At 37.6% G+C, this 11974-nt stretch overlaps 1 long non-coding RNA gene across 1 annotated transcript in view; it reads left to right on the forward strand.

Moving 5' to 3' along the window:
• The first annotated feature begins 1465 nt into the window (after nt 1–1465).
• The window catches only part of LOC133649550 (uncharacterized), a 45216-nt gene continuing 34707 nt past the window's right edge, over nt 1466–11974 (forward strand). Inside the window, exons 1-2 of the long non-coding RNA XR_009826085.1 lie at nt 1466–1579; nt 4790–4933. This is a non-coding gene — a long non-coding RNA (uncharacterized LOC133649550). The remainder of the gene's footprint in view (nt 1580–4789; nt 4934–11974) is intronic.

Raw genomic sequence — 11974 nt, forward strand, 5'->3', positions numbered from 1 at the left:
TTCGTAAATCACAACTTGTGATTGGATACCCGTCGAGTGACAAGCGGGTATCCAATCACAGTCACGTTCAACGTATATCTGCCACCTAATCAACGTTTTTGTGCCGCTTCTTTGTTGGTTAAAAAAAAAGTGAGTACCGCTGATTTCTCTGCTGTCCAGGTATGGCTCCAGTGCCACTTTCTGCTTTGGTAAATCACAACTTGTGATTGGATACCCGTCGAGTGACAAGTGGGTATCCAATCACAGTCGCGTTCAACGTAGGGCCACCGTCAACAATGTCCTCCGTCCGTTAAACTGCACCGTTAATGTTATTTCAGAAGGCCTCCGGCAGAATTCACACAGCGTTGGCAACTGGCTGGCTGAATTTTGATTGGATAAAAGCTTTAACTTGAAAAAAAAAGCAACACTGCAGCCTAATATGACATGAAGAGAATATGATGAATACTCGTATATATTTATGGGAAGTCGTTTAAAAATAAAATTAACTTTTTTTAATTAATGATCCTGATTTACGTTAGGCCAGCAGATAACTCATCTTTGGAACCTGGGAGAACTGAGAAGAATTTTGAAGCGCGCCAGGTCACCTTTGCACGTGTGTTGATGCAGTGTTGCGGGGAATGTGGCTGCACGTGTCACGGTAGCCATGGCAACATGGCTCTTTTCTTTTTTTTTTTAATCAATCCAGAATGAAATTATTTTGTCCCTCGACTTGTCAGCTGTTATTGGTTTATACGCCGTCCTTTTTGATGTGGATTGATTCGATCCAAATAAATTGGAAAAAAACAAACATGCGGGGACATTTTGATGTTTTTCATTTTAAAAAACAATAAAATATATAATATATATTATATAAATTATATTTTATAATACATATATATTTTTTTATAAAATAAAAAAAATCAAATTCTAGCAGCTATGAGAGGCAACTCATATATTTAGTATTCATTGATTTATTAACCAAAATACAACTAATACTTATAAATACATACACATTAATATATAATAATTGTGCAGTGAATTAACGTTGATGCAAATGTGTTTTTGTAAACTGCAAAAAGTAAGAGGGGAACATGTTTGTTTGTGCCATTTGTTAACTTCCGGTAGAGGGGACTAAGTAGGTGTGGCACTTTTTTTCTCCAAAACTTTATTTTGAAAACAGTATTATATAGACATTTAAGAATTCCAATAATGATGATCAAGTGTTTTTTCCCCCTATAACGGCTCTTTAGCGCCGCCCTAGTGGCTCTCTGCAGATTTTTCAAAAATGTATGAAGAATGGAAAAAGATGAGGGGAAAAAAATATATTTTTTGTTTTAGTATGGTTTCTGTAGGAGGACAAACATGACACAAACCTCCTTAATTGTTATAAATCACACTGTTTATATTAAACATGCTTCACTGATTCGAGTATTTGGCGAGCGCCGTTTTGTCCTACTCATTTTGGCGGTCCTTGAACTCACCGTATAGTTTGTATACATGTTTAACTTTCTCCGACTTCCTAGGACATGTTTTATGCCACTTCTTTTTCTGTCTCATTTTGTCCCGCCACACTTTTAACGTTGTGCGTGAGTGCACAAAGGTGAGTTTTGTTGATGTTATTGACTTGTGTGGAGTGCTAATCGGACATATTTGGTCACTGGGTGACTGCAAGCTAATCGATGCTAACATGCTATTTAGGCTAGCGATATGTACATATCGCATCATTATGCCTCATTTGTAGCTATATTTGAGCTCATTTAGTTTCCTTTAAGTCCTCTTAATTCAATTTATATCTCATGACACATGTAATATGGCTTTTAATTTTTTGCGGCTCCAGACATATTTGGTCACTGGATGACTGCAAGCTAATCAATGCTAACATGCTATTTAGGCTAGCTGTATGTACATATTGCATCATTATGCCTCATTTGTAGCTATATTTGAGCTCATTTAGTTTCCTTTAAGTCCTCTTAATTCAATTTATATCTCATGACACATGTAATATGGGTTTTAATTTTTTTGCGGCTCCAGACAGATTTGTTTTTGTATTTTTGGTCCAATGGGTGAGGGCCGACATCCGGGCAACTGAGCTACATACGGGTTCTTCGAGCCATAGCAACCAGACTGGCGTTGAAAACAAACCGTCGCCATTACTCTTTAACCTGTCGACCTACGCTGGTTAAACCCGTCATTCTGCCTCCAAAATGCCGAAAAACGGTGTTGTTTTTGGTTGTGCTAACCACAACTGGAAACAGGGAAAACAAAGGTTGTATTTTGTTTCGGATCACTTCGTTTCTGGTAAATATAAGGAACAAAAATCCACCTTCTTAACCACAACTTGGCTATACCGTCCGTGCTAATGTTGTACTTGTTGAAGTTGTACCTTATAACGTTCGACAGCTGAAGTTGTTGTTGTACAAAAATAACATGCGGTATATACTATGTAGTCTATAGCCTAGCTAGCTATTTTCGAAAACCGGACAACGAGAGGATACCAAAGGCAGCGTTAAGATGGACACCACCGGGAAAACGTAAGCCAGGGCGGACAAATTAACACCTGGCGAAGAACAGTTGGAGGGGAGCTGAAAGAGATGAAGCTTACATGGGGCGAGGCACAGAGACGAGCACAGCAGCGAGATGAATGGCGTCGAGTCGTCGAAGCCTTATTTCCCACCCGGGAAGAAGAGGATTAAGTTAAGTAAGTAATATACTATATAGTCTATAGCCTAGCTAGCTATTTTCGAAAACCGGTTTCGTTTAAATTTGCACTTAACGGTTGGGTTTTTAAAAACCAATAAACCCTATAATTTTCATGTTGCCATTCAATACATGTAGCCCTCAAATCTCTCAATATTTTGTACACTAACACTTGATCTTGTTGTTGATAACTCCCGCGTCTCTTTCTTAGTAGCGCGCAGGCTAAGCTAACTAGCAAGCTAAGCTAAGCCTGAGAAGCTTTAAAGTTCACTGAGACGAGTCTGACGCAAATAATACATTTTCGTTTTTTTCACACGACATGCGAATAAATAAAAATGCGTAAATGAAGGATTTAACGCCGACTTCCAAGCCACAACGCTCGTTAAATGCTTTTTCTGTCAATGCTGTGTTCGCTGTGAGCTGCTTTGTTTTCAACCAATTCCCGGTTGCTAGGGGATTGGTAGGCGGAAGTGACGTAGGTCCGCCCTCACCCATATGGCTCTTTCAACATTTTGGGTTGCCGACCCCTGCCCTATAATAACAAAAAGTAACACATGAACATCAGATTCAGAAGTACTTAATTAATCCCCGAGGGGAAATTAGAATTTTTTAAAATATATATATATATTTTTATTTTATTTTATATTTTTATTTAATTTTTTTATTTATTTTAAAATAATTGTTGTGTTGTTAAACTTTTTTTGGGGCGGGGGAATTACATTTTCAGCACAACTCCAAGGATCGCTGAGGGGTCTGCCAACTTCCGGTAGATAAAGGAGTAATGAATAACGCACAAACACACAAAAATATAACAAAATAAAATGTAAAAAATTAAAACAATTTTTTTTTTTATGAAACTATCACTATATTTAGATTTTCTTAAAAGGTAACCATTTTTTTAAATTTTTTTTTTTAGAAGATGGCTTTTTTGTTTTCCCTTGTTATTACTAGTGGGTTGTACAAAACTTTCTCGTTTAAAATAAAACAAAACAAATATTTGGTTTGCACGACAACACTCTGGATTTATGAATGTGAAATTCACCTAAAAGACATAACAGTTTTATTGCATTCTCCAACCCTTGATTAGAATGATAATCCAAAAACAAAACTATTTATTGTTTTAAAGGCATACTGAAAGCCACTACTAGCGACCACGCAGTCTGATAGTTGATATATCAATGATGAAATCTTAACATTGCAACACATGCCAATACGGCCGGGTTAACTTATAAAGTGACATTTTAAATTTAGGACACTCCTGTGTGAATCCAAAGTGAGAATGTTCAGTGGGAGGAAGTGGACTTGAAGCCGCCAAAGATGACAAAGACGACTTTCACTTTGTGCACAATTTATTCACACGGATAAAAGAAGACAACTAACAGGAAGTGCAGTTCAATTAGAGGCCGAGTGTTTGTTCTTCAAAGTGTCTTATTTCATTACGGCTTGGACCTCGGCCGCCAAATGACCTCGGTCGTCATGAAATAAACAACTGGCGAGTAATGAAACGATTGAACAAGGATCTCCGGCACCCGCTTGGCGTTCATCTTAATAGCATCTCCCAGGCGCCGCAACTTGCACCCCTAAAACAAGCTGGTCATGTGACATCTACAATGGTGGGGGGTGGGGGGGGGGGGGTGCTTCTGCACCTCATTTACGTCTCTCTGCTAGCGCAGGAGTGTCCGAACGTCTTCCCCCGAGAGCCGCACACTGGAAAATTAAAGCATGTAAATCGCTACTTTTTTCCCTACGCTTTGAACCCATCGGCTTACAAAACGGTGCGGCTAATTTGTGGATTTTTCTTCGCTGACGGCGATAATATAGAAAGTAAAACACTGAGATGTTTTATTGTTTGTGCTCTGGTGCCGTCTTTTGGACGAATTTGCTCACTGCAGGTGCTTTCAAGTGCCGCGCCGTCTTCTTGCCGTACGGGTTCTTCAAGCAACGTTTGTAAGTTTTCCAATATCGCGTAAACAATTCTTACTTACTAAGGTGTCCCACGTGTTGTCATGCATATTTGTACGTGCTATCGCCGTTAGCTTTAGCTAATATGCTAACACGTTTACGAGTGTCTGTGTCAGAATGATTAACTTACATTCTTTTTGTGTTGTTTCAGTTTCGGGAATTCACCAAAACGTCACCGGGTCCGAGTCTGTTTAGCTGATTGGAGGGCTAGCGTATCCATGACGACGACGACTTCTGTTTTGTTTGATCGGCTGTTTTACTGCCGTGCTACAGACGGCAGTGGGAAACAATTAAGGTATGTAAATAATCATTTACTACATATTTCCTTGTAAATAACTCACTTCACAACGTATATATCTGCGGCTTATAGTCCAGTGTGACTTATACGTGGAAAATAGTTTTGTTTTATCCCAAAATGTAAAGAGAGTCCGAAAAATAGGGTATTTCATTTTCAAAGGGGTGCATGATAAATGACCATGCCGATACAAGGAATTATGTTGCCTCACCGATAAATCCAGTAACGATGTTAACATTTTTTTTTTAAAAAGACTCTGATGAAGCAAGGTTACCCACTCAGAGTGAGCAAATCGAGCGCTCCTTTTCTCTGACCCGTCTTGTCATTTCCGCCCAAGCTCGTTGTAAACAAACCGTTTAAAAACAAAACAAAAAAAATGTCCTGCAAACATTTCGCATGGGGGGGGGGGGAAACCATCACGCTTCAACACATCAACACTTGTCCAAACGCCTACATAGAAGCCTGCTGCTGAAGACGCCGCAAAGAAAGTTGTTTATTTAAATTAAATTGAAAAAATATATATTGATAACTGATTATCGGTATAGTTTTATCGGTTTAAAAAAATACTTTGTTCCTCGCCAGTTTTTAGCATCAACGTTTCCTTTTATGTGTTATTTTGGAAAGAACGCAAAGGACACCCCCGCGCTAACGTCATGGATCCGCGTAGAAAAATGCCGAGTCGACGTCGCCCCCCCGGCTGTCGTTCATGAAAGTTCACTTAAACCCGTCCCAGCCCGCCGCCGGCTCCGACCCGGTGGAGGTCCTGTTGGTGCGCGTGGCCCTCCTGGCTCGTAGCGACACCAGGTTCAACAGTCTCTCCAGCTCGTCCCCGGACCCCGTCACGTTGCTGGAGCCCAGAGCGCCGCCTTCCCCGGACCCCCTCCAGTTCTCCTCCGCGTGCAAGTCCCACGCCCTCAGCGGGGGTAGGAGCTGGGCCGGGTGCAAGCTGAGGCCCGGCGGGCTGGACGGGTATCCCTCGTAGGCGTCCCGTGACGGGGGCAGGGTGTCGTAAAGGACCTCCGAGTCTTCGCCGGGCTCCGAGTCCCGCCTAGGTTCTCGGTACTCCTCGTAGACCGGCGAGGAGCAGCTGCCGCGCTGGTCCCGACTCGGATTCCGCCGCTTCCTCTGCCACTCCCCGGACTGGTTCCTCTCCCACTGGAAGGCCCTCCTCCCGACCTCCGGACCCGGGTCCCGGCTCCTGTCGGCGCCCGGTACCGGGGCTCGGTAGTCCAGCTGCAGGGAGCGGGTGCTGCCCCCCCGCCTGATGCTCTGCGGGGTGTCGCTCAGGTTGTAATGGGGGCCCAAGTCCGGCGGGTGGAGGCGAGACGGTGAGAACCAGCCGGAGGTCTGGCTGGAGGAGTCCCAGAGGTACGCTGCGGGGACACAAGCACACCTTTAGACCCACTTTCATCATCTCCTGCTGCTGCCATGGCAACCAATCACATGTCTAGTCTTCATCGCGCCATATGGAATATTTTATTCTCTTATTAATAGTAACGGTGGTTAAATTAATATAAAATTATATTAATATATAACATAGTATATTAAATACAATTATAAAAAATAAAAAGAAATTATAATAAAAAAATAAAAATAATTTATTATAAAATACTAATGAATAATTGTTAAAAAAAATATTATTTAATTATTCCTATTCTTAAATTATTATTTAATAATTGTAACGATGCCATCCATCCATTTTAAATTATAAATAAATGATAAATGGGTTATACTTGTATAGCGCTTTTCTACCTTCAAGGTACTCAAAGCGCTTTGACAGTATTTCCACATTTACCCATTCACACACACATTCACACACTGATGGCGGGAGCTGCCATGCAAGGCGCTAACCAGCAGCCATCAGAGGCAAGGGTGAACACAACGGACGTGACTAGGAAGGTAGAAGGTGGGAATTGAACCCCAGTAACCAGCAACACTCCGATTGCTGGCACAGCCACTCTACCAACTTCGCCACGCCGTCCCTATTTACCTTATTTTCCGTTATATTTCCCCTATTTTTCGTAGAAATGTCCCTTATTCCTCGTGAAATTTCCCTTATTTTTCCGTAAGATGTCCCTTATTTTGTTTGTATAGTTTCCCGTAAATTTCCCAAAATCTAACTTTCACCACCCAAAACTCTTTATTTTTCGTTTTAAACATAAACATCCTTCAGTCTACCCCAGGAAAGCTGTGGCTACAAATGTAGCTTACCACCAACAAGGTGTGAATGTACAGTCAAGGAGTGATGGCTTCTCACTTCTCTGTGAAGCACTTTGAGTGTCTAGAAAAGCACTATATAAATCTAATTTATTAGTATCACAATTTCCTGGAAATATGTCCCTTATTTCCTGGAAATGTTCCTTTTTTTTACGAATGCAAATGTTAAAAGAAAAGAAAGATGTCCATGTAGCAGATATTTTTATATCACAGGGGGGTTGATGGTGGACAATTTCCCTTAATTTCTGAAAATGTTTCCTTATTTTGTTTCAATAGTTTCCCGTAAATTTCCCATAGTCTAACTTTCTCATTCCCCTGGTAATTTTGTCTTACTTTCTGGAATATTGGCCTTATTTACGAATGCAAATGTTGACAGATATACTGTATCTATAACACAACCTACAATGTCAATATAGCATATATACATACAATTTCCCTGTTTTTTCTTTCCTTTTTGGGGAGGAAAATTTGGCAAATGTTCAGTTAGTTTGTTTAGTTTTTTCTGGAAAATTTCCTTTTTTTCTTACAAATAGAAATGTTGACAGATATGCTTAAAAAAACATAGCTAAAATGTTAATATAGCAGATATTTAGTCCCAGGGGATTTGCAATTTCCCTAATTTTCCCCTTTTTTCAAAGAAAATTTGCCAAATTTTCTGCCGATTGTCCCTGTCGGGGTGGCGGGGGGTGCTGGAGCCTATCCCAGCTGCATCCAGGTGGACAAGTGGAATTGTAACGATGGATAAAGTAAAGTATATCAAATATAATTATAAAAAATAAATACATAAAAACAAATTAATAATATTAATAAATAATGTGCTATAAAATAAAAATGGATAATTGTGTTTATTTTGTTTAATATTTTCCTAGTGTGCAAGGACTGATGCCAAGTCTTCATCGTGCGATATGAAATGTTTTTCAATTGTATTTTTTTATTAACAGTAATGATGGTTAAATTAATATAAATATAATAAAAATATTTTACATTATATAGGGTTGTAATATGTTGTCTTAGATATTTAATCAAAAATAATGCAAATAAATGAATAATAATTGCAATCAATGAATATAAAAAAATATATGAATATATATTATATAGGGTTATAATATATTAAATTAACTATAATTATTTAAAAAAAATATGAAATAATGAATAGTTATTATAAAATAATAGTGAATAATTGTATTAATTTTGTTGAATATTTTCCTAGTGTGCAAGAACTGATCACAGCGGCTCCGCTAAGTCTTCATCACGCGATATGGAATATTTTTCAATTGTATTTTTTTTATTAATAGTAACAATAATTATATTGACAAACATAAAAAATATATAAATATATAATATATCGATTTATAATATATTAAATATCATTATTTTATACAAATATACAAATAATGAATATTTATAATAAAATAATGAAAAATATTTTGGCCAATATTTTCCGAGTGTGCAAAAACTGATCACAGAGGTGCCGCCAAGTCTTCATCGTGCGATATGGAATATTTTTCAATGTTATATTTTTATTGATAGTAACAATAATTACATAGATTTAAATTAATATAAAAATTATATAAATATGTAATATATTATATAGGGTTATGAAATATTATATTCCATACAATTTTTTTTTTTTAAATGATACAAATAATATAAAAATAATTATAAAATAATACATTCATAATAATGAACAATGGTATTTATTTAGTTAAATATTTTTAATAGTAACAATAATTAAATTAATTAAAATCAATGTAACAATTATATAAATATATAGGGTTATATCATATTTAAAAGATATTATAATAAACATTGTGAAAATAATGACTAATTATTATAAAATAATAAATGAATAACAGTGCATAATTGTAATTACCGTATTTTTTGGAGTATTAGTCGCACCGGCCAAAAATGCATAATAAAGAAGGGAAAAAACATATATAAGTCGCACTGGAGTATAAGTTGCATTTTTGGGGGGAAATTTATTTGATAAAAGCCAACACCAAGAATAGACATTTGAAAGGCAATTTAAAATACATAAAGAATTAGAGATAAATGCTTTAAAATGTAATATCGGAAATTATCGGTATCGTTTTTTTTATTATCGGTATCGGGTTTTTTTTTTGGTTTTTTTTAATTAAATCCACATAAAAAACACAAGATACACTTACAATTAGTGCACCAACCCAAAAAACCTCCCTCCCCCATTTACACTCATTCACACAAAAGGGTTGTTTCTTTCTGTTATTAATATTCTGCTTCCTACATTATATATCAATATATATCAATACAGTCTGCAAGGGATACAGTCCGTAAGCACACATGATTGTGCGTGCTGCTGCTCCACTAATAATACTAACCTTTAACACTTCATTTTACTCATTTTCATTAATTACTAGTTTCTATGTAACTGTTTTTATATTGTTGTACTTTCTTTTTTATTCAAGAAAATGTTTTTAATTTATTTATCTTATTATTATTTTTTTTTTTAAAAGGACCTTATCTTCACCATACCTGGTTGTCCAAATTAGGCATAATAATGTGTTAATTCCACGACTGTATATATCGGTATCGGTTGATATCGGTATCGGTAATTAAAGAGTTGGACAATATCGGAATATCGGATATCGGCAAAAAGCCATTATCGGACATCCCTATAAAGAATAGTGAACAATAGGCTGAATAAGTGTACGTTATATGAGGCATAAATAACCAACTGGTATGTTAACGTAACATATTATGGTAAGAGTCATTCAAATAACTATAACATATAGAACATGCTATACGTTTACCAAACAATCTGTCACTCCTAATCGCTAAATCCCATGAAATCTTATACGTCTAGTCTCTTACGTGAATGAGATAAATAATATCATTTGATATTTTACGCTAATGCAGGGTTTCCCACACATTCATTTATTTGTGGCGGCCCGCCACGAAAGAATTACGTCCGCCACAAATAAAGATTTTTTTTTTTTTTAAATTAAAAATTAAAATTACATTTTTTTAAATTTTTTTTTTGTCCTCTCCAGCTTCTCAGGCAAATCATATAGTTCAGTGGTCCCCAACCTTTTTGTAGCTGCGGTGGGGGTGGGGGGTGGGGGGGGGTGTATTAAAAAAGAAAAAAAAATTTTTTTTTATTTTTATTTTTTTAACATAAATAAATACAAACATGTGTGCTTACGGACTGTATCCCTGCAGACTGTATTGATCTATATTGATATAGAATGTATATATTGTGTTTTTTATGTTGATTTAATTTTTTTTTTATTTTTTTTTTAAATTTTTTTTTTTTTTTTTTTAATTCTTGTGCGGCCCGGTACCAATAGGTCCGCGGACCGGTACCGGGCCGCGGCCCGGTGGTTGGGGACCACTGATATAGTTGATGTAGATGCCCATATCGGCTGTTGAGATTTACTTTACAAAAGAGAAGTGTAGGATACTTCTCTTGTTTGTATTTGACTTTATTAAATGTATTTCTATTAGAAACACAACATGTGTATATAACAAAGGGTGCAAAGTCTGCAGGCAGTAGGAAACACATGGTTAAGTGTAGGGAGTAAAACTGATGGCAGTCTAAAGTTCAAGATTTTTGGAGCTCTTTGTTCAGTGGATCAGATGTTTGATGAAGCTCTGTGTCTATCTACCACCACTACTGTTTTATGCTTATTTGTTACTGACTGTGGCAGGACACCACTGCCTCTGTTTCACTTTATGTTGCTGGTAAATAATATGGTTGTAGTAGTAGGCTAAAGTTAAATTATTTAGTATGCACTAATTAAAGGGGCAGAGCTTTATGAGACATTTTAGCTTTTATATTTTATAAGATATATTTTTTGTAAGAACCACAATTCATAAATATATGTCAGTGAATAACTTATTGTTCAAATCTGCATATAAATATGTACATAAAGTGTTGTAATTATATTGTAAAATGGATGGATGGACGTTTAAAACAAAACTGTTATTATTAATTAGTAAGTATACATTTTTTTGAGCCTTTTTAGAGAAAATCACATCATTGTAGTAAATTATGCAAATTACTCGATGATGTCATGGTGACCACGCCCATAGCCACGCCCCCACCGCGACAGGTATCTTGGCAGTTTATGGGAAACACTGTAATGTATTAATCATTTCACACATAAGTCGCTCCTGAGTATAAGTCGCACCCCCCGGCCAAACTATGAAAAAAAACTGCGCCTTATAGTCCGAAAAATACGGTATTTAGTCGAATATTTTCCTGGTGTGCAGGAAGTGATGACAGTGATGCGTCCTTTTGGACCCTCAGCCAGCTTTTGCTGACTAATCTCCCCAAGAAGCGTGAAATTACACTCAGGTTTTTGCCAGCTCTGCAAAAACCTTCCAACGGGAGTCTGAGCTGTTGAGAAATTCAAGTTTTTCGCGGGCGCTGCCCTTGAGCAACCCCCCAGTTCCGCATGCTCCCTCCCCCACGGGGCCACATTACCGCAATTATGATAGCGCTCGATCACTAGCAGCACGCGTGGCGATGATAACCAAACGACACTTCAGAGCCCTCAGAAACGGTTTTATCTTTTGTTTGCTCTGAGACGCTCCTCGGTCTGAAAGCTCGACAAGTGCGTTGCTCGGAAACAAGACATGAAAAGTCAACAAGGCGTGGACTGTGTGTGAGAGGAAGGAGAATGTCTCCTCCATGCCAGGCTCACGCACACAATGTCACAGAGATTCCCGAGACAACTTGAGAGATGATGAGCAAGCCGGTCACATGCAGGAGGAACCGCACATCCCTTCCCCATCAACAACGATGCTAATCTAGCTGACTTTATGAGAGCCAACAACGATTAC

The sequence above is a fragment of the Entelurus aequoreus genome, linkage group LG05 (assembly GCF_033978785.1).
Source record: "Entelurus aequoreus isolate RoL-2023_Sb linkage group LG05, RoL_Eaeq_v1.1, whole genome shotgun sequence".
Taxonomy (NCBI): Eukaryota; Metazoa; Chordata; class Actinopteri; order Syngnathiformes; family Syngnathidae; genus Entelurus; species Entelurus aequoreus.